Source organism: Sminthopsis crassicaudata, chromosome 3 (assembly GCF_048593235.1).
Source record: "Sminthopsis crassicaudata isolate SCR6 chromosome 3, ASM4859323v1, whole genome shotgun sequence".
NCBI lineage: Eukaryota > Metazoa > Chordata > Mammalia > Dasyuromorphia > Dasyuridae > Sminthopsis > Sminthopsis crassicaudata.
Window position 1 is genome coordinate 67,918,224 of NC_133619.1, and position 22,788 is coordinate 67,941,011.

Below are 22,788 nucleotides of genomic sequence, written 5' to 3' on the forward strand. Positions count from 1 at the left end.
CACATAAAACAGAAGTGTCAGTGTTTACCAAATTTCAGGTAATGAGTAGGAATGGACCATGTTGCTGATGCTTTGAAATAACTGGGAAAATCAGAGATACAGTTATGGGATCATTGTGTGTTTTGGGGAATACAGATATACTCCTAACTCTAATGCTATTATTTTTTAAAAACATGCTGACAGTTATTTGTTACCTATATGATATCATTTTGGTAATGTGTATCAATATTTAATATCCCTCCCTTCTGTTGCTATGAATTTATAATAAGACATTTTACCCCTGCAGAACTAAGATCAGATACACTTTAGAATCTTACTGAAAACTAAACTTATGATTTAAAACTATTTAATGTTACTAAAGTAACACAATATACTTACCACCAGTACCTCATTAAATTCACAGCACCTGCCACCTATTATTTTAATTTGGGTGTGTTCTGTGGAGATGACTTATCTACATGCACACACCATGTACCTATATTCATGTTTCTTCCCTTTATCTTGTAGGACAAGGGCACAAAGCATAATGGACAAGTGTCTGATGTTTAAACTTTGGCTATAAGATTCATATTGGAAGCACTAAGTGGAGGTGATTGCAGAACTCAATCAGTTGTTTGACTTCCCTATATTATCTTGAGAGGATGATTTTAGTTTCTGTGTCATCCTCCTTACTAAGCATACTAGGGAGATTGAGTCAGTTTCTCAACCCCCCTGCCAGATCTCTGCTTAATGGTTATAGGCTGATTACTTTAAAGCAGGGGTTCTTAGTATGGGATTTATAAATTTGTGTGTTAATATTTTGTTAACTATTTTTCTATATAATTGATTTCCTTTGTAATTCTATTTTATTCATTGTAATTCGTTTACTTCCTTTGTAACTTTATACATTTAAAACACTTCTCTGAGAAGGGGTTCCTAAGTTTTGTCAGACTTCCAAACAGGTGCATGACACAAAAAAGAGTCAAGAAGCCCTTCTCTAAAATCATCTAAGTCTGAATAGTATATTGGACTAATGATCTGGTTCCAAAATTAAACTTCTTCATGGTCTGACATCCAAGCCTTATTGCCTCTTCAAGGTTGTTGTCAATAGACAATTCCTAGTCAGGACACTTCTATGTAGAAAGCCAAAGGACCTGATGGAAACTGAACTGAATTCAAGAATAAAAGCTGACTGATTGGATTTCACCTGATTCTTTTGTGGTTATCCTAGAGAAGGAAATGTCCTTATCCAATCATTATATACACATATGTATTTAGGTATGGAGACATATATATATATATATATATATATATATATATATATATGTAACTATTCTCATGATCTTTTCCATGAATATAGGGAGATAGATGAAGGGATGAAAATGAAAAACAAACAAAAAAACCAGCTCCATAACCCAATGCTTTAAACAAAAAAGTTAAATATGTTCATACAAAATTTTTCTTCATTGTATCAGAGGTTGAGAAAATCTGTCAAATAAAATCTTGACAATTTTAATTATTGCCACTAGTATTTTTAGTTGATTCTCTAAGTATACTTTTCAGTTATATTCAAAGAGCAGTAGTTTTTTTTTTTTTTTCCCTTTCCATATTGCTTATTTTAATCCTTTCAATTTCTATTTCTTCTCTTGTTTTTGGAGTTGTTCATCTTCAAAATCCTGGATTATCTCAAAGGGGCAATGTAGATAGGGTCAGGACAAGGGAGTTGGACTCAGGAAAGAAAAGCTCTCTCAAATTACTACCTACATTTGGATTCATTTGGGGAAATGACTCCCTTTCCACAGCTTCCCTTTTTCTATGCATGATCAAATAGATCATAGAAAGGTCTGCTTGTATGATTAACCTCTATACATCATTGCTTGAGTGCCACTTATAGCACTCTGCACTACTCAGTGGGTACTTAGGTAATATTAATTGATAGTGATGTGCCAGGAAGCCCCACTGAATGATATGGGCCTGATGGGTCACTGTATGATTGGTGAGATAGGAAACACTCAGCTGCCCTACTCAATGGTACTTTTGTTAAACCCGAAAACCCTCTCTCAACTCATTAATTTTATTAGTACCATGATTATTGGTCTAATTACATCTGGCCTTTCATTGGCATAAGCAGGTCTTATCTCCCTAAAAGTTATTTAGATATTTGTCCTGCAGAGTGACCCATGGGATAAGGATGCTGTATAGCTAGGACACGTCTTTATTTGCAATTACTACAATTGGTTTTGATTAGCTCCCCACTCCCCACTCCCCACCAACATATGAATTCAGGGCTCCAAGACATACCTTTGTTGAATTTCAGTTCCTCATGGTTCTGGTGCTGACTTCCTTTGGAATGAGAATAATTCTATTTGCTTCACTCTACCCAAGCCCCTATACCAGGGGAAGTTGCTTAAGAGAGTAAACTGCATTACAAAAGCAACCCTCCTTGGAGAGGGCCCAGAGGGGAGCAATGAAAATGATTAAACTAAAGCCTGGCAAATGGGACCTATGAGGAAAGGTTAAAGGGATTGAATTATTTAATCTGGAATGAGAAGACAGAGCTGTAACTCAGTAAGTCTTTTAGTATGAAGGGTTATTATATGGAGAATGGTGATCAACTGTTTTCCATCTCCACAGGGGCCCAGAATGAGAGGAAGAGAATAAATCTTATCTTGAAGGAATTAGATTGAATAGCTATACTGTATGCTTCCAAGAGGAAGTGGATATAGCTATTCAGTCTTATCACCAAGAAAAGGGGTGGGATCTTTTTTGTGGAGATCTAGCACATTCATGGACCTGTATCCTCATTTGTAAAAAGTGACCCACTTGGACCAGATGGCTTCTGAGGTCCTATTAGAGTTGAGATGCTAGGATTTTTAAAAACAGAAGAAATGCTTATTTCCCTAGTTTGACTGTGGCAGAAACTTTATCAAAAAAAAAAAAAAGGGGACAAATTCAATCACTGAAGAAATCACTTCTTCAGACTTTCTGAGCTTCAAGATAAAGACAGGTAGATAGATAGAATAGACAGACAGATAGGATAAACACATATTAGACAAATAGGTAGGTAGATAAAGAAATAGAAGAGGCAGACAAATAGATACAATAGATAGAAGGTAGGTAGATAGATAGATAAATAGGATAGACAACCAGATATATTGGATAGATAGCTAGCTAGATAGGATAAGAAATACAGACAGACATACTAGACAGATAGGATAGACAGATATATTCTAGTATATCTCGATAGTATATACTCTAGTATATACTGGATAGATAGAGAAATAGAGAGAAAGGTAGATAGGTAGGTAGATAGATAGAGAGATATACCAGATAGATATGCTAGATTGATAGATAGGATAGACAGATGTATTCGATAGATGGATAGATATAGAGAGCTCTTGTAATAAAGTTCCTGCCTTTTAAAAGGGGAGAACCTTAAAGTTGACAGGAACCAATAATTCCCTAAACTTTGCCTCTGGTACATTTCACAACGTTTCAGTTTTAAAAAGGGCATCAGAAAGGCAGAGTAGAGACTAAGATTTCCATAACTATTTTTACCTTTCTGGGGTTGGCTGGAGTACCACTTGAATGATTACTATATCTTAATTTTTTTCATAATCAATTATTGTAGTTCTAAGGAAATGCTGAGTCAAAATACTAAAATGAGAGTTAATATGCACATATGGTCTGTAATAAATTTCAGCAATTAGAAAACTTGGTAGGAGTAGTAGGGATAACTCATCTCTCCAGTGGTTTTTATTCTAACCATGGGATTCAGGTTCCTCATCCATAAAACAGAGAGGTTAGACTAAGTAATCTCTGTTGCTTACTACCTATGTGACCTTGGGCATTACTTGGATTAATCTTTGGGCCTCAGTTTCCTTGTCTGTAAAATGCAAGACTAGATGATATTGGCTCTTAATTTATGATCAGTAAAGGCCTTTTCATTCTAAATGCAAACATCTTGTTCTGTTATAATTCCACCTTTCCACATGTGACTTAGAATAATAATGCTTGATCTTTTCCCCCTCTTCAGTGTTCTGCAGATTTTAATTAGATCAGGTTTGTAGAATCACTCTGAGTACCTCTGAGAAAGGCAATCCATAATATCAGATACTGGGTTTTTGCAAATGGCTCCAGATATTTCAGGTGTAAAGACACAAATAAAGATTTTTATTTTTTGAGGAAATAGAACAAGGTGTGAGTGGAATACCTCTTTAAGAACAAGAAAGAGCAGTCAAATCTTTGAACAGCCATGTGAGAGCAACCAGTGAATAAGTACTTCAGCTCCCTCACACAAGACCTTCTGCAAGGCTATATTTGAAATAAAAGGAGAAAGGTAATAAAAAGCAGCAAAGGGGAAAGAAGAGTCTCTGGGTGTTTTGTGGGCAGGTTTACACTGCTATAAATCAAGCAGCATTTCCACAAGTCCAGGCTTGCAAGAACAAGGCTAAAGAAGACCACTATATGAGCTTCTCTCATTTATAATATGGTTTCTGAAAAATCTGCTACCCACAGCTACTGAGAAAACAAAACAAAAAATTCAAGCTTATTATATTTAGCTCTATATTCTGGTGTCTATGTTGCCTGGATATATTGACTCTAAAGATCTTCCTCAAAAGGAGAGGTATCTAGGCACAGATCCCAAATCATAAGTGATGAAAGGCATTTAAGAGCCTAGATTTGTTATCATATTGCTTTTGGAAATGTAGGGAGATTAGAGGTCAGATGGCTCTGGGGAAATGAGAATGCTTTCTTCATAGCAATGTCACCTATATGCTGACTCGGCTTTCTCACTACACCCTTATCCCAGGTCCCTTGTGACCTCCAAGTATTCCTAAATAGAGACAAGCTCTATATAGGGAACTTCCTAGGGCTATAAGGAGGCTATAGTGAAGATGCTTCTGATATAGTAGGAAGAATATGTCGCAAGCCTATGCAGAAGAACAGAGAAGAAAAGATAGCTTTGGTTTGATGAACTTTAATTGGGGAAAAACACTGGAATCAAGAGCCCTGGGTTCCACATTCAGCATTGCCACAGGTTAGCCATTTGAATTAGGGAAAGCCAACTGACTCCTTCAAGTTTTAGTATCCCTATCTGTAAATCAGGAGATTTAAGTGATGCAATTCATGAAGACCTGAATTCATATCCAGCCTCAGACACTAACTGTATGACTCTGGGCAAGTCATTTAACCTTGTCTGCCTCAGTTTCCTCCATGTAAAATGAGCTGGAGAAGGAAATGACAAAATATTCCAGTATCTTTGCCTAGAAAACTTAAAATAGGAGAGTTGGACATGGCTGAAATTGATGAGGTATAGATTTGGGGAATCCAAATGAAATTAGGGTTTCTGGTGTTCGGAGAATTAAATGAGGTCTAGTGGAAGATTCGGGGTTCAGGGAATCAAATGGAGCTCTCCTGCAACCCCTTGGGATTTGGCACAAGGGTAGGGAGTTTTGGGGACTCCCTTCTAGTGGAGCAGAAGCTCTCTATAAAGGAATTTACAGACTGGAAAACCTAGATTGATAAGAGGTTTATTATAGGGATTAGAAGTAAGGTTAAAGTCTGGTTAGGGAAATAGGTGAGGGTAAAGAGAGGATGGAACTGGAAAGAGTATTCCAGTGGACAGATCTATGGAAAATAGAATTTTGCACTGAGAATGCAGTTCTCAGTGGCCACAAGATCTTGGTGGCTGAGTAAGGCACCAAGGTCCATCTGCAAAGACCTTAGTTGATGGAAGCTCATTATATTGCTTGTCTTGGTGGGAGGTTGGGAAACCCAAGCAGATCATTAGAATGGGGGCTGGGAGAGCCCAAGTTGGCCCAGATCTGATGGGTGCTGAGACAAGCCTGGATCTCCTATTGTAATTTAAAGGGATGCTTTTGACTAGGACTTGTGAATCAAAGGCCCTGGCTTCCTGAACTAAAATGTCTCAGCCAGGAGGGGCTGGGAATAATCTGAAAGGAATTACAGATCAATAGGAAATACAGTTTCATAAAGGGACCATAACCTACTTCATTATGACTCAACAACAAGAAAAACATTTGTAGAACAGGGTTGTTGGAATAGCTGATCTCATGTTCTTCTAACATTCTGTAATTCTACGATTCACAGTCTACAGATTTGGCTATTAGGGCAATTAAATAGCTCATCATGTGTTGGTTAGAGCTTGGCCTTAGAAGTTTTGTATTTTCTTTCAGAAAGGAATTCTATAAACTAGAAGCAAAAATGTACCTCATTTTTTTGTCATTAAGTGTACATATTGATGCTCTAGAAAATTACCTTCCTGCTAGGGTTTGGGGAATATGAAACCTCACCATCCATCCTCAATAGTGAATATCCCTGTCTAGTAGCCTTAAAATGAAGATTCTGCCTGAATTTTTCATCAGGGAGTTGCGTTCAAGTCCTGATTCTGCTAATTATAAATTACTTCATAAAAAAAATCAAATGAAGGTGGCCTAGCTGTACCTGATCTAGAACTATATTATAAAGCAGCTGTCACCAAAACCATTTGGTATTGGCTAAGGAATAGACTAGTTGATCAGTGGAATAGGTTAAGTTCACAGGGTAAGATAGTGAACAACTGTAGCAATCTAGTGTTTGACAAACCCCAAGATCCCAATTTTTTGAGATAAGTATTTATTATTTGACAAAAACTGCTGGGAAAACTGGAAATTAGTATGGCAGAAACTAGGCATGGACCCACATTTAACACCACATACTAAGATAAGATCAAAATGGGTCCAAGATTTAGGCATAAAGAATGGGATCATAAATAAATTGGAGGAACATGAGATAGTCTACCTCTCAGACTTGTGGAGGAGGAAGGAATTTGTGACCAGAGGAGAACTAGAGGTCATTATTGATCACAAAATAGAAGATTTTGATTACATCAAATTAAAAAGCTTTTGTACAAACAAAACTAATGCAAACAAGATTAGATGGGAAGTAACAAATTGGGAAAACATTTTTACAGTTAAAGGTTCTGATAAAGGCCTCATCTCCAAAATATACAGAGAATTAACTCTAATTTATAAGAAACCAAGCCATTCTCCAATTGATAAATGGTCAAATGATATGAACAGACAATTTTCAGATGATGAAATTGAAATTATATCCACTCATATGAGTGTTCCAAATCACTATTGATCAGAGAAATGCAAATTAAGACAACTCTGAGGTATCATTACACACCTGTCAGATTGGCTAAGATGGCAGGAACAAATAATGATGAATGTTGGAGGGGCTGTGGGAAAACTGGGACACTAATACATTGTTGGTGGAGTTGTGAAAGAATCCAGCCATTCTGGATAGCAATCTGGAATTATGCCCCAAAAGTTATCAAAATGTGCATATCCTTTGATCCAGCCATACTACTACTGGGCTTATATCCCAAGGAAATACTAAAAAAGGGAAAGGGACCTGTATGTGCCAAAATGTTTGTGGCATCCCTTTTCATAGTGGCTAGAAGCTGGAAAATGAATGGATGTCCATCAATTGGAGAATGGTTGGGTAAATTATGGTATATGAATGTTATGGAATATTATTATTCTATAAGAAATGACTAGCAGGAGGAATACAGAGAGGCTTGGAGAGACTTACATCAACTGATGCTGAGTGAAATGAGAACAGAACTAGGAGATCATTATACACTTCAACAACAATACTATATGAGGATGTATTCTGATGGAAGTGGATATCTTCAACATAGAGAAGAGCTAATCCAATTTTAATTGATCAATGGTGGACAGAATCAGCTACACCCAGAGAAGGAACACTGGGAAATGAGTGTAAACTGTGAGCATTTTTTGTTTTTCATCCCAGGTTATTTTTACCTTCCAAATCCAATTCTTCCTTTGCAACAACAATAACAACAAAATTCGGTTCTGCACATATATATTGTATCTAGGATATACTATAACATATTTAATATGTATGGGAATGCCTGCCATCTAGGGGAGGGGGTGGAGGGAAGGAGGGGAAAATTCGGAACAGAAGGGAGTACAAGGGATAATGTTGTAAAAAATTACCTATGCATATGTACTGTCAAAAATGTTATAATTATAAAATTAATAAAAAATTAAAATAAAAAAATAAAAAATAAATTACTTCATATCTCTTATGCATGTTTCCTTAGTTATAAAATGAGAAGGATGAACTAAATAATTTCCAAAATTGTTTCCAGTTATAATATTCTCTGATTCCTTGCAAATAACATCCAGGAGGAATGATGAATACAATTATCATTGGGCATCAACATGTTAGATTTAGTTAATTTTATCAGATTGTCTCTAGCAGAGAACAGGAATAAGATTAATAAACAAGCACATATTAAGCACTTACTATATATCAATAAAAACACAAAAATAAGAATTATGTTACTCAAGAAATTTACATTTTACTGGGGAAATTTTTCAAGTCTTTCTTAAGAAGACAAGTACAGTCAGGGCCCATTAATGATAGTGACAAGGGACTAGTTGACAGAGGGGTAGTACATTGGTACTATGCATCAGAAAAGAGGAAGAGTTAAAAAGGAGAAGACTATTATAGAAAGGGAGATTGTCTTGTTGGACAGGAGGAAGAGGAGACTATTTTTGTTTCCTGTTTTGCCTGGTGTTGACTTTTTGTTAAAGGACTCAGAAATAGCCTTTTTTGTTTGACTTTGGGCTTCCCCCATATTCTAGTAGCAATTATATTTTTACTCTGCCTCCCCAGGTTTTTCTTTTGCTAAAATCCAAATCTTGAGATTTAAATCTGTCTTCTCTCTCATTACCTTTCCCAAACCCCTTTCCCTCTTTCCTATTTCCTCTCTCTCTCTCTCTCTCTCTCTCTCTCTCTCTCTCTCTCTCTCTCTCTCTCTCTCTCTCTCTCTCTCTCTCTCTCTCTCTCTCTCCCTTCTTCCCTCCCCCCTCTGCCTTCCTTTCCTCTCTCTTTCCCTTTTATTTCTCCCTCTCCATGTTTTTCTTCCTTCTCTTAATTTTCTCCCTCATGTTCTCTTTCTCTTTTTGTCCCTCTCTATCTCTCTGGTCTCCATCTTTCCCTCTTGATATTAACAACTATTCTACTGAAAGAGCCTTTAGGAGCCATTTCATGCATTAATATCTATTATTAGCTATCATCTGGTACTAAGAGATGGGGAAAAGGAAAAAGTATTGAGAAAGATGGGAAGAGCTAACAATAAAATGTTCAAATAAATCAGAGAAAGAGATGCTTTTGCTGACTCCATTCCTTTGTCCTTTAGGAATATTAGCAAATCTTCGAGAGATCAGCATGGCAGAGAAGACAAGGTATTAGCTATAGTCTAGTACTTAAATATTCTTGATCCATTGAGTCTTTGTTCTGTCTTTTCTACTTTTTAGGCTTCTATTTATTAGTGGCAAAAAGGGCTAACAATCACCACATAAAAAGACTTTGTCATAACGAAAGTCATACAATGTTCCTGAAAATCTTGATTCCAACTGCAATGTAGCATTCCTCAATAGGCCTCTTTTAAGTATTGTCATTTTTGGCCTTGATTTAAACATTTTGTAATTGACACTTATTATCTTTCAGAAATTTGTTGTAAATGGTCTTCCTATTTCATAAATGAAGCTGATTCCTATTGTGAAAAACTATAAATGCTCTGTGTTTATTTGGCACAGCCCTTAAAACATTGTTTCAACAAATAGTTCACTTACAGGCTTCTGCCTACCCTGGAATTAGACTGGATTATAGGACATCCTCATAATAAATTCTAATTCTTTGCTTCATGGAGTCTGATGGATGACATTGTGCTATGACAAAGCAAATAGCTTTTCTGATCAGGTGGACTCATTTTCTACTATTGAGTTTGGGGACAGATACTCTTAAAACGTCAGTAATTGTGGTTAACTGCATTGAAAGTTGCCTCCCTAATAAGATGTCTCTGTTCCTTGTCAAGGACTACATTGATCAGATTTCAGGCACTGCCTCTGGAATGCTGATCATTCCTTTCTTCAGCCTTCTAGCCTCTTACTCATGAACTACTTCAGAACTCTATTAAAATTATTAAAAAAAAAAACAATCAAACAAAAAAAACTTCATATCAAGGGGGAAAGATTCAAAAAAGTTTGTTTTGGAAACTCAATATTGCCAAACTATAATGTAAATTTTAGATTGAACGCTGGAGGATTTTTCTGATCCTTAAATATGCAAGATTTATAGCCAGGTCTCCAATTAACTAAACAGAAAGGGCTAGATCTGAGAAACAAACAAACAAACAAACAAACAAACAAAAAAACCATGGTTGAACTACCATCTTCCCTTTTCTTGGTCTTGTCTCCCCATCTCCCCCCTCCAAAAAAAAAAAAAAAAAAAAAAAAAGCTTGGTAGTGTTTTGTTCTGGAATTTAGATCAGTCTCTGTGTTCAGCACAAAGGTTAGCTCCAGCACAGCTTCAGGCACTCAATAGTAGTTGAACAAATGCTTATTGGTTAATCAATTGCTTGAGTGGGTCTTCCTCAGTCCAGTCTACCCACAAAGGAATATTAGTAACTTTTGGTAAACGGTTGTAAGATTTTTGCTTATGCATGAAATTTTCAGTCCTTTTTGTTTTTATTTGACAACTGAATTTGATTAATGAATTAATAAACAATTTTCTCAAGTATTATTTGATCTTACATTTATAAGATTTTGCACCTTTTAAAATGCATCCATTAGCTCATTTGAGATTCACAACAAAATAGGAATCACATCCTTACCCAGAATATAAGGGGATTCCTTGGCATATTATGATTTGTATATCAATGGCATTTTTAGCACACACACACACACACACACACACACACACACACACACACACACACTCATTTTGTAGCAATGGAGTAATGGGAAATAAAGTGCCCCATACCTAAAAACCAGATGATTAGCTCTCCTGCAGATATATACCAAATGCCCAACTTGATTTATGACATTTATAACATTGCAAATACATAGAAATAATGTGTCAGGTAAGCATAAAAGCAGTTCTGTAATTCTCTAAGATCTGCCCTTGTAGAGATGTTTTCCTTATTTGTATTGCCCTATGATAGTGAAATTACAAATGTGGATAGAAAAAAAGTAATGTAGTACTATTTTTATATCCTCACTGGACATAAAATAATGCTTATGGGTACTTAAAGACTCTAAGCAGGAAGTGGTGACAATAAGATTAGAATAAATGAATTGTCCATGTTATAGTTTGACATTAAATAATTGAGTCCTTCATAGCACTGGGATGTCTCTGAAATGAATGATTTAGAAAAAAATGTGTCTTAAACTTTATTTGGTTGTTCCTATGACCTTTTCTATCAAAAGTCTTAGCAAACCTCTCTATTATTATGTTCTCAACAGATATCATGGATCCTTGACCCGTTACTGCAGCAGGTAATTTAAGTAAATATTATAGTGAATATTCACATACAGAGCAAAGGTAGCATTAGCTAAGATGTATTCCTCAAGTTCTTTCTAATTCCTACTATCAGGATCCATCTTACTCAAGGACATTAATGCATTTTATACATGCCTCACAATAGCTGTGCTAGGAAACTATCCAAGTTTGAAAAGGGGAGGGGATGTTTGGATCCCGTGTGTGTGTGTGTGTGTGTGTGTGTGTGTGTGTGTGTGTGTGTGTGTGTGTGTGTAAGCTGGGGGATTACTTCAAATTTCTGGTAGTCTGGACACAGGAAAATATCATAGAAAGCAATATTAAGGAATCCCTTCAAATTAAAGGCAGTTTTGTTCAAAGGTTGTAAATTCAGAAACTGTTTTCTTTTCCTGGAGGTTTGCAGTGAAATTTAAAGCTGAGAAAAAAGCTTTCTGTCTGGTCCAAGCATCAGTTGCTGCAAAATAAACAATTTCCAAAACCAAACTTCCCCAAAGGTTCTCTGCATTGCTGAAGTTCTGAGACATTCAAGAGTGCAGGAGTATCCTGGAGAATGCATTATCATTTTCCACATGGAGCAGTGGAAAAACTTTCTTTAAGAGGCCTTTTTAAAGAAAAACTTCAATGGTATTTAGACAACAGCATTCATAGTAAGATTATCACTCCAGAAGATGATCTTGGTTCTGAAAATGACAGGGAATGGGGGAACAGTCTATCTATAGTGACAAAGAAACAGAAGAGGAGTAAAGTCTAGTGGGTAAAAATGTCTTCTCTGATTTGTAATGTGTTCATGAATGGAGACATTTTTTAAAAAAGCATTGAGAATGGAAGGAAGCAGAGAGGGAAACTCTAGATTGGAGAATACTCTTACTTCTGACTCATCATGTGCAAAGGGTACTGATTTCCCTGAGAATATCATCAGGCAGATGCTAACATAATGACATTAATGGGCAGATGTTACAGCAGATGTCAAGCTTTCAGCATCAGTAGCACTTTAGGGTCACCCGGTGAGCTTCTTCCATCAAGTTGGACTTTGGCTTTAGACTCTCAGCCATTTATGATCCTCAGGTCTTCCTAATCCCTTCCTTTGCCTGTGCCTGAGGCTCAATTTAATATGTCCCTGAAATTTATATCATTTAGCATTCTTACTCTTTTCCCATTAAATGCAAATGAGGGGAATTGCTATATATTCAGTCAAAGCTGGGAAGATCAGGACTCTTAGGGATACTCTGAAATCTAAGGAAAGGACACAGGATGGTAGAGGTTAGTTAGTTAGTTTGTTTGTTTTTTAATATTTGCACTTAATTCTGCAGATGGATAATGTAAACCACTCCTGTTGCCAAATCTATTGTGACTAAGGCAAACATCTGGTTGAACTTCTACTGACCTTTAGAGACCCCCAAGTTTTCCTATTATGCTGGTTTTCATTCCTTAATGGCCCAGCTTAGCCCTAGGGAATGAATTTTCTGGAACAGTTGAGTTGTAAAGAGTGTTTGTGCAGCAGTTGCATTTCCCATGCAGATATTCAAGGCAACTTGTTAAGAATCTCCTGAGCTAGGCATTTTTTAGAAGATTTGCATATTGGGATTTATCTCCTCTTTGCATCAAAAGCTGTGAACCAGATTTGAGGAAGAGGCTGGGAAATGAAGCCTTTTTATCCAGCCCTCTATGTTCCACAAAGAACTAAATAATAAGGAAAACTTTTGTCATCTGTTCTATTGGGGAAAGTTGTATTTCCAAGGCCACTCAGGAGTCAGACATACCACAAGTGAGTTCTTGTTTGTGGCTAATTCTTTGGTTGCCCAAACTTTCTTTTTTTTAAGACTGAATTTGCACAATGAAAATGGAAAGGCTGATGCTGTCAAAGGACAGTGATGTAAAGCTGGAAGGGACCTAAGAAGCCCAACTTCTTTCTTTTAAAAATATTAAAATTATAGCTTACATTTATGCAACATTTTCAAATTTTCAAAACACTGCCAATATCATCTCATTTTAACCTTGCAACACAACCATGATATTATTATTATCATTTGTTGTTATTATTTGTCCTTCATTGTGGAAGAAAATCAAAATGACAACACAATGTGTGCATCAATACACAATATATCTCGCTCTAACTGATCAGGCTGTACCTGGGTCATAGATTTGCTTATTATCCTCACTTGAACTCGGGTCCTCCTGAATTCAGGGCTGGTGCTCTGAATCACTGCTCCACCTGGCTGCCCCTATCCTCACTTCATAGATGAGGAAACTAAGGCACAGAAGACGTTAAATGACTTTTCTGGGGACATATAGCTATTGTCTGAAATTAGATTTGAATTCTTAGGGCAACTAGGTAGTGTAGTGGATGTAGTGCTAAGCCTGAAGTCAGGAATTCAAATTTAGCCTCAGATTCTTACTACTTATGTGACTCTGGGCAAGTCACTTAATCTTGTTTGCCTCAGTTTTCTCATCTGTGAAATTAGCTAGAGAAGGAAATGGCAAACCACTCTAGAATTTTTACCAAGAAAATCCCAGATGTGGGAAAATAGGGACACTGATACATTGTTGGTGGAATTGTGAATACATATCCAGCCATTCTGGAGAGCAATTTGGAACTATGCTCAAAAAGCTATCAAACTATGCATACCCTTTGACCCAGCAGTGCTACTACTGGGCTTATAGCCCAAAGAGATTTTAAAGAAGGGAAAGAGACCTATATGTGCCAAAATGTTTGTGGCAGACCTCTTTGTAGTGGCCAGAAACTGGAAACTACGTGGATGCCCATCAATTGGAGAATGGCTAAATAAATTGTGGTATATGAATATTATGGGGATATTATTGCTCTGTAAGAAATGACCAGCAGGATGATTTCAGAAAGGCCTAGAGAGACTTACATGAACTGATGCTGAGTGAAATGAGCAGGACCAGGAGATCCTTGTATACTTCAACAACAATACTGTATGATGATCAATTCTGATGGATGTGGCCCTCTTAAACAATGAGATGAACCAAATCAGCTCCAATAGAGCAGTAATGAACTGAACCAGTTACAGCCAGTGAAAGAACTCTAGGAGATGACTATGAACCACTACATAGAATTCCCAATTTCTCTAATTTTGTCCCCCTGCATTTTAGATTTCCTTCACGGGCTAATTGTACACTATTTCAAAGTCCAATTCTTTTTGTACAGCAAAATAACTGTATGGACATGTATACATATATTGTATTTAATTTATGCTTTAACATATGTAATATGTATTGGTCAACCTGCCATCTGGGGAGGGGGGTGGAGGGAAGGAGGGGAAAAATTGGAACAAAAGGCTTGGCAATTGTCAGTGCTGTAAAATTACCCATTAATATATCTTATAAATAAAAAGCTATAATCATAATTAAAAAAAGAAAATCCCAGATGGATCTTGAAGAATCAGACTTCATTGAAGTGACTGAACAACATGTCAGACTCCTAGTTTTTTAGTGTCTTAGTGGAATCCTGATAATGGAGATCATTAAATTCAGGAAAGGAATACTGACAGTGGAACCTTTATATTTAATTTTTGTTAGTAGGTTCTTTGAATGGGAAATTTTTAGTCCCATCTAACACCAGATGATGAGACTAGTTGACCAGTGAAGATGGAAAACTGCCTGAACAACTGTCTCCAATTGGCAGTATTGTTTTTACTTGTGACTTTCATGGTTGCTATTGGCAACTCTCAATGAGCTCAGAGAATCAGAGACCTTTGGAGATGCTATTAGGGTGGCACCTCCATCATTTGGCTTTGGCAGAATCCCAGGCCCAGATGGTCAGTGGTTCTGAAAATAGTCAAAAAGTTGCCCCAACCCTTTCAAACTGTTTTTGGAATATTTTCTTTCTCTCTTAAATGCATTACAGAGAAGCTAAGCATTGTCACAATTTAGACTGCAGTTATTAAAGCTGAAAATAAGATTTCTATTCCTAGAATTTATTAAAATATCAGATGTTTCATGGAGTTTATTATTGTGGGATTTGACCTGTGGTCTATATTGGTTTGCAAAGGTAGGAGATAAGATTCTTCTAAAGAATCTCTAGTCACTATTACCTAATTAACTAATGAACTATCACTGTCACAATACTAACATTTATAATTGGGTTTTCAGCTTTGCTAAGTGTTTTACACATGTTGCCTCATTTGATCTTTACAACAATCCTGGGGGGTAGAAGCAAGTTAAGGATAACACAGCTAATAAAGAAATGTCTGAAGCAAGAATTGAACTCATATCTTCCTGACTCTAAGCCCAGCACATTATCCACTGTAACACTTAGCTGTTTCCATTGCAAGTGGCCTAAGAGTGAGAAAATGTGTTATCCTAGGAAGAGCAGTTCATTTAATTTGTAGTCTCATGACCTGGTTTTAGGTTCCAGCTCTCTTAACTTATCTGACCTAGGCAAATTCTTTCATCTCTCTTGGCTTCAGTTTTCCTATATATGAAATTAGGTTATTTGATCCTATGAATTAGTTAATCAATATGCATTTTAGTCTACTGGACTAGAGGAAGAAGATACAAATCCAAAATGGGGGTTGCTTCCCTCAAGAAGAATGTATGCTCTTTGAGGTACTCAAGAAATTTAAGATAATTATAGGACATGCACAAAATAAATGAGGCATCAGGAAGGGGGCACAAACTAATATTTAGTAGAATTAAGTAAGGCCCTGATAGATATCTCTTGATAATGTCTAAGTTTTCTGTCAATCCTAAATTTTTATTATATTATGAATCACATAGAGAGAATTTCAGAATATTTGTATTCTAAAGAAAAGACACAGCTAGATATTTGAAAATTGTAAGTCTTGCTTGTATATCTAATTTTCAGAAATAAGAGATGTATCTTCTCTACCAATCTGAGTTTGAAAACTACCTCTCCTAAAAATATTGGCTCAGGATTAAAGATTTTTGTATTGATGTTTTAAGTCTGTGAAATGTACTCCACATATTGTCAAGTAGTGATGGAGAGCCTTAATATCAAAGAGAGAGGGCTGATCATGTGGCGCTGCAGATCCAACAAGAGGAAAAGAGTGAAGTCTGACTAATTGATATAGCTAGCATACTGCTGGCAAGCAAACAGGAACAGTGAAACATCAATGGGTCGTGTTTTTGCAGATTCACGACAACACTAGAATCACTTTGACATCACCTTCAGATTGGGAAGATATCTTAAGAATCTCAGCTTCTCTTTAAACTGAGTTACTCAGTGTGAAACCTAGATCAGTGAAAGGATCTGGAAGAACTGAGAACTCTCATATAGAGAAGAGAAAAATCATTTATTTGGATCTTCACAGCTGTGCTAGATTCTTGTCCAGGGATAAAGGATGAGTCCACAGCCATGATGATAGAAGAAAATTCATGCTAATGAGATTTTAACATAATCAAGCTAATATTTACTAGATTTTTGTACTTTTAAACTATAACAAAAGAACTTGACAAATCAACTTTTACTCTTACGTTTCTTTCTGAAATCTCTCTGGAGTCTAGGCTTTTATGTCCTTCCATGTGGTCAAAAGTTTTTTGGAAAATCAAGCCTTATTATGAGAAGGAAGACCAGATATAAGATCCTTAGTATTTTCCCCCATAATTCTACTAATATGCCAATGGTCCTCTATGACTTTCCAATTTCTCAATGCCTTGGAGTCTGAAAAACTAGAACAGTGATGCAAATGACATTGAAATCATATTGCAGTAAATTTCATCCTATCTTTAAATTTTGGACACTAGTCTGACTTTAGCCATTTTAAGTATAGGGATCTGGATCAAGCTAGTTTATTTTTATCTGGTTTATCTGCCAAAGGTGATCTATGGGTTCCCCACTATGGTGAGTCCAAGAATCTAGTTGGAACTGAGATTGTTCAGTCAAAGCAGTCTACTAAGAATTTGCCTAAATGTCATCATAAAAAATTTTCTGACCATTAATGAACAAAGACTAGGCTGATTTGAATAGATATGACTGGAACTTCACTGTTTCAGAATTGCATTCCTAAAAATAGGGATGCATATAGTCTGGCTTGGGAGTGTCAAGAATTAGGCACTATTTGTGTGATACCAAGTACTTTGTCATAAAGAGACATGGAATTTAAATTCTATTATTTCATCTAGTCATGTAGAAGAATGTGCCAATATATGTTGCCATGATAATTTGCTTCATCCCAAGGTGAAGTTGATGACAAAAACAAAAGCATCATATACACTAAAACATTTATAGTGTCTTTTTTTTAGGAACAAAGCAAATGCCTGTTGATTAGGAAATGGTTAAAGAACTAATGTATGAAAATACAAAGGAATATCATTGTATTATAAGAAATGATGCATCTGATAAACCTAGAGAAGCTTGGAAGATTTACATGAAATGATGTATATTCAAGTAAATAAGACTAGCAAAACAATATAAATAATAACTTTAAATTATAAATGGAAAGAATTACAGTAAAACCATTGAGACTGAATGCTGTCAAATTATAGTGACCAATTTTGTCCCCAGAGAAGACACTTGAGGAGACATTTTCCTTCTCCCTGCCTCTTTTATAGAAGTAGGACACATTGCTGTCACATACTTCATATGACTCTTTTGGGGGATATATTGTTTAGTTTTATGGAACTTTCCCCTTTTTAATTGTTATAAAAAATACATCTTTGAGAATAGAAGTAGGGGAAGAAATACATTGGGAAATGAAGAGTTGTGAAAACAAAAACAAAAAGCAGTAATGTTTTTAAAATATCATGCCAAATCCTCCAAGAAAAGTTTTTCTCTTCATGCATGTTCAATGTTTCTCAGCACTCAGTGATCTTGGCATCTAAATTAAAGACAATTAAAAAGTAGTGCTGCAATGAAGCAAACAAAGACTTATTTCCAGCCTCTAAATTTCACAATAAAATTCATATGACAAAAATGAGATTTCTGAGAGTTTGAACAATGAATTTTTGCCATTAGACATTTGGTATTTAGAACACTTACTATGCCGGATATGAACATTACACTTTGAAAAAAAACTTTAAGTATCATGGGCAATGATGACAACTGCCACATAGAAGTATAAAATCACTCCTACTGTGACCATTTTTAAAAGAATAAAATGCCTCACTAGAATATTATTAAAAACGAAAGGGATATATTAAAATTCAGGAGACTTGGAGGAGCTAAGAAGAGTGAGAAAAAGCAAGGGGTAGGGAGCATTTGGATGAAAGGCAATTAACACAATGAACATATGGTCATCAAACTGAAGTTGCCTGTGTATTGGCATCTCTGTGCCAAATGCCACAGCCATTTCTAAATGCTGCCTAGTAAAGATGCCTGGTCAGAAGATGAAATAAAAGATAAAACATTGAGAGGAGAAAGAAATCATTTAGGTTGACCTAACTACACTTATTTTCAGGGATAGATCATTCTCTAGAGCAAGAATAGACTTTCTCCCTTCATTGAGATAACCTTCATTTTCTTTACCTAATCCAGGTAAAGCTAATGTAGACTGAAAACACAGAAAGGCTCCAAAATAATTTGTTTTGCTAATTGGAATCTATAGAAAACTTGTGTGTGTGGTGGAGCATAGATAAGTGAGGGCAAATTTTCTTCCTTTTTATCACATGTCCCTTCTTTGGGGCATATGATACTCCTTATGTTTCCACCATAAACAGTGATAATTACAACCTCAGAATCATAGCTAGCCATTTTTGCATGTGAGGCAAAATGCACAAACTATGCCTAGGACAAAGGGCAATTCAGATGAGAAGAGATATAATAAAAACCTGGGAACAACAGCAGACACTGCTGTCTTTTGGAGGAGATTCCAAGGAAAAAGGAACAGAATTAAAAACAAGAGAAAGATATTTGATCATCAGGTACATAGGTAAGTGCTAATGGGAGAAGACATTAGTTGATAGGTTTTTTTTTTAAGCTAACCTATTCTTGCCTAAATTGTCAAACTCAGCTGGGTCTGTCCTTCTAAAGGACTCTATTTTCAGTGTCCCTCAAAATTTTGGCACTCCCAGACAAAGCTAGAGTGCTTCATCCTACTTATACCTATGAAGAAAACTCTAATTGATGATGGGACCATTTTTCTCTCTTTGATGGCAGTTATGAAATGAACCTTTGATCAAACATTTCATCAATTCACTTTTGTAGCAATGACAGGAATAATAGTTATGATCACATGTTTGTGATGAATTCACTAGTAGAGCTATATAAAATTCCTTGATTTTGCTGATTTTTAAAAATGAAGAATAAATATAATATTTAATTTGATTTATATTGATTAGAGTTATTTTTTAAACAAAATTGCTCCCAGATGATTATGTATTCTGGGAAAAAAATCTCTGCCTCCCCATACTTTTCCAGAAATGCTATATTATTTTGGAAATCTGTTTTATATTTCCTATATTACAGCTAGGATCACTGATGACAGATACATTTTATCTTAAGCAAAAACATGATCTTCACTTGAAACAAAGACTGTGTGCTAATTTCTTCTGTCACTCTGATGGCAATTTTAAAATAATTTATGCTACCTGACCAATAGCCAGCAGCCATGTCTAAATCAACATTTCCCATAGCTACTTACACATGCTTGGTATTCAGGGAATATTGGCCATAATCATTATTAAAAAGATGGGCATTAATAACAATAGAGGATAATAAGGTGACTGGTCCTTTATATTGTACCTGGCCTTGGTCTCAAAGTCTTTACAGATCTTTCTCAAGGTAATTAATCTTTACAAAATGCCTCTGAGATAGGTAAGTGCACTTCCAAAATTGACTCTAATGGATATATTAACATTTTGCCTTTCCTTCCTACTTTATAAGTCTTCAAAGTGCTGAATATTATTACACCCACTTCTGAATGGGTGTCCTGCATTTGTCATAGGAAGTGCTATCAGTGAATTGTTGACTGATACACTTGATTAATCACTCTACTAAAGATGCTGATGAGGTAAATGAAAAAAAAAATTGAGTACCCTAGAGTCCAGGCTATTTCTCAGAATCCAACAGTCATTCTCAGTGAGTATGGATGAAAGAAAGCTGGATTTGTAATAAAAAAGGGGCTGGATTTAAATCTCAGTTCTGTCATTTACTACCTGGGGGATGCAACTCATTGAATGTCTTTGGGTTTTATGTTCCTCAGCTGTAAAACAGGATGAGAATTGTACTAAGTCTAGGCTTTTTAACCTTTATTGGACCCTTTTGGCAGTCTGGTGAAGCCATTGAATCCCTCCTCAGAATAATGTTATGAAATTCATAAAATAAAATACATAAGATTGCAAAGGAAGTCAAATTATATTGAAATGCTTTTTTTAGTTATAAATCTATAATGCTATAGATCCTCTGAATGGAATGGACCTGGAGTAATCTTGTTTCATTAGTCATGAAGTCAGAATGGGAGAGTATCTTAGAGATCATTGAGTTCAAGCTTGTATTTGGGAACAGTCAGGCAATTCTGCAGTCTTATTTTGTTGAGAATGAACTCTTCTCATGGTGGGTATAAGGACAGTAAGAAAAATAAGAGAAGAAATTCTGAGTCCTTGACTCTGTCAGTTGTCTTTATCTGCCTACAATCAGTGAACCTGAACTCTATAAAGGGAACCAAAACATGACCCAGCTTCCTGATCTTTCTTTGGAGCAACTAAAGAATTTTTCTGTCACATGGTATTTACTATCTAGGTCATGGCACAGTGGATAGAATGATGGATCTAAGCTCAGGAGGCCTGAGTCCAAATCTGGCCCTAGGTACTCCTACCTGTAAAGAGTTGAAGAGAATCTCAGATGATATAATATTTATAAAATAACTTAGCAGTCTAGGCACTATTTAAATGTTTATTTTCCTCCCCTTTGAGCAAGTGACTTTATTTGTCAATATATCAGTTTCTTTCTCTGTAAAATTAGATAATAATCTCATCCTAATTAGAAGCATTATTATTAATAATATTACTTCTAAATTAGAGTTGGCCCTCCTGGTTTATCTTAGTTCAGACCCATACTCTCATGATGATCTTTGAGGTAAAAACAGAAACTTTGCTTCCTGTGTAATGAATCATTCCATCTATGTTTGGCACTTTTCACTCCTGCATGCTCCAATGGTTATGTAAAACCTTAGAAACTCACCTCACCAACCAGTAAGCTGGAAGATAATATAATTGGGCAGAACTGGTCCCAGCAATTCAGTAAAAGCTCTTAGCTTCTTAATAAGCACTAAATTTGATTTTGTTCTTAAAACTTACAAATGGGCATAAATACTTTGACAAGTATTTATAAATACATAAATATATAATATATCCATATAAATTCTATATATGATAAATAAATATAAATAATAAATTTATACATTAACACATGTGTTTATTTGATTCCTATGCCTGACATGGCTAGCCACCTTTCTCTCCATACCCTTCATTTTTTTTTTTTCTTCCTTTGAGAAACTGCATACAAGTGGATTAATGGTTTTAGTTAAAGAAATGCATAAGTGAGAGAAAGTTAGGCTGGTCATAAGAATAATGGATAATTAAATGATGGGCTGCTTTTGTGTTCCACTTTTATCTTCATGATGTCAAGAAAAATAAAATAATCTTCCCCACTTTAGTACACTGAACGGACCTTTTGTTGCAAAGTTATGGATGGAAGCTATGGGTAGACATGGATAGGTTACCATCTGCATTGTCAGATGGCAAAAAAGGGAATATTCATTTATATAGTGCCTACTATGTGCCAGGCACAGTGCTAAGTGCTTTATATATATTATCTCCACACAACTACGTTGGAGATGGTTGCTATTATTACCTTTGTTTTAAATTTGATCTTTGAGGTAAAAACAGAAACTTTGCTTCCTGTGTAATGAATCATTCCATCTATGTTTGGCACTTTGTCTGCATTGTCAGATGGCAAAAAAGGGAATATTCATTTATATAGTGCCTACTATGTGCCAGGCACAGTGCTAAGTGCTTTATATATATTATCTCCACACAACTACGTTGGAGATGGTTGCTATTATTACCTTTGTTTTAAATTTGAGAAAATTGTGGAGGGGGGATAAATACAGAGGTGAGGGAAAGAGAGAGAGAAGAAAAAGAAGAGAAGAAGAAGAAGAAGAAGAAGAAGAAGAAGAAGAAGAAGAAGAAGAAGAAGAAGAAGAAGAAGAAGAAGAAGAAGAAGAAGAAGAAGAAGAAGAAGAAGAAGGAGAAGAAGAAGGAGAAGAAGAAGGAGAAGGAGGAGAAGAAGGAGGAGAAGAAGGAGGAGAAGAAGGAGGAGTAGAAGGAGGAGAAGAAGGAGAAGAAGAAGGAGAAGAAGAAGGAGAAGAAGAAGGAGAAGAAGAAGGAGAAGAAGAAGGAGAAGAAGAAGGAGGAGAAGAAGAAGGAGAAGAAGAAGGAGAAGAAGAAGAAGAAGAAGAAGAAGAAGAAGAAGAAGAAGAAGAAGAAGAAGAAGAAGAAGAAGAAGAA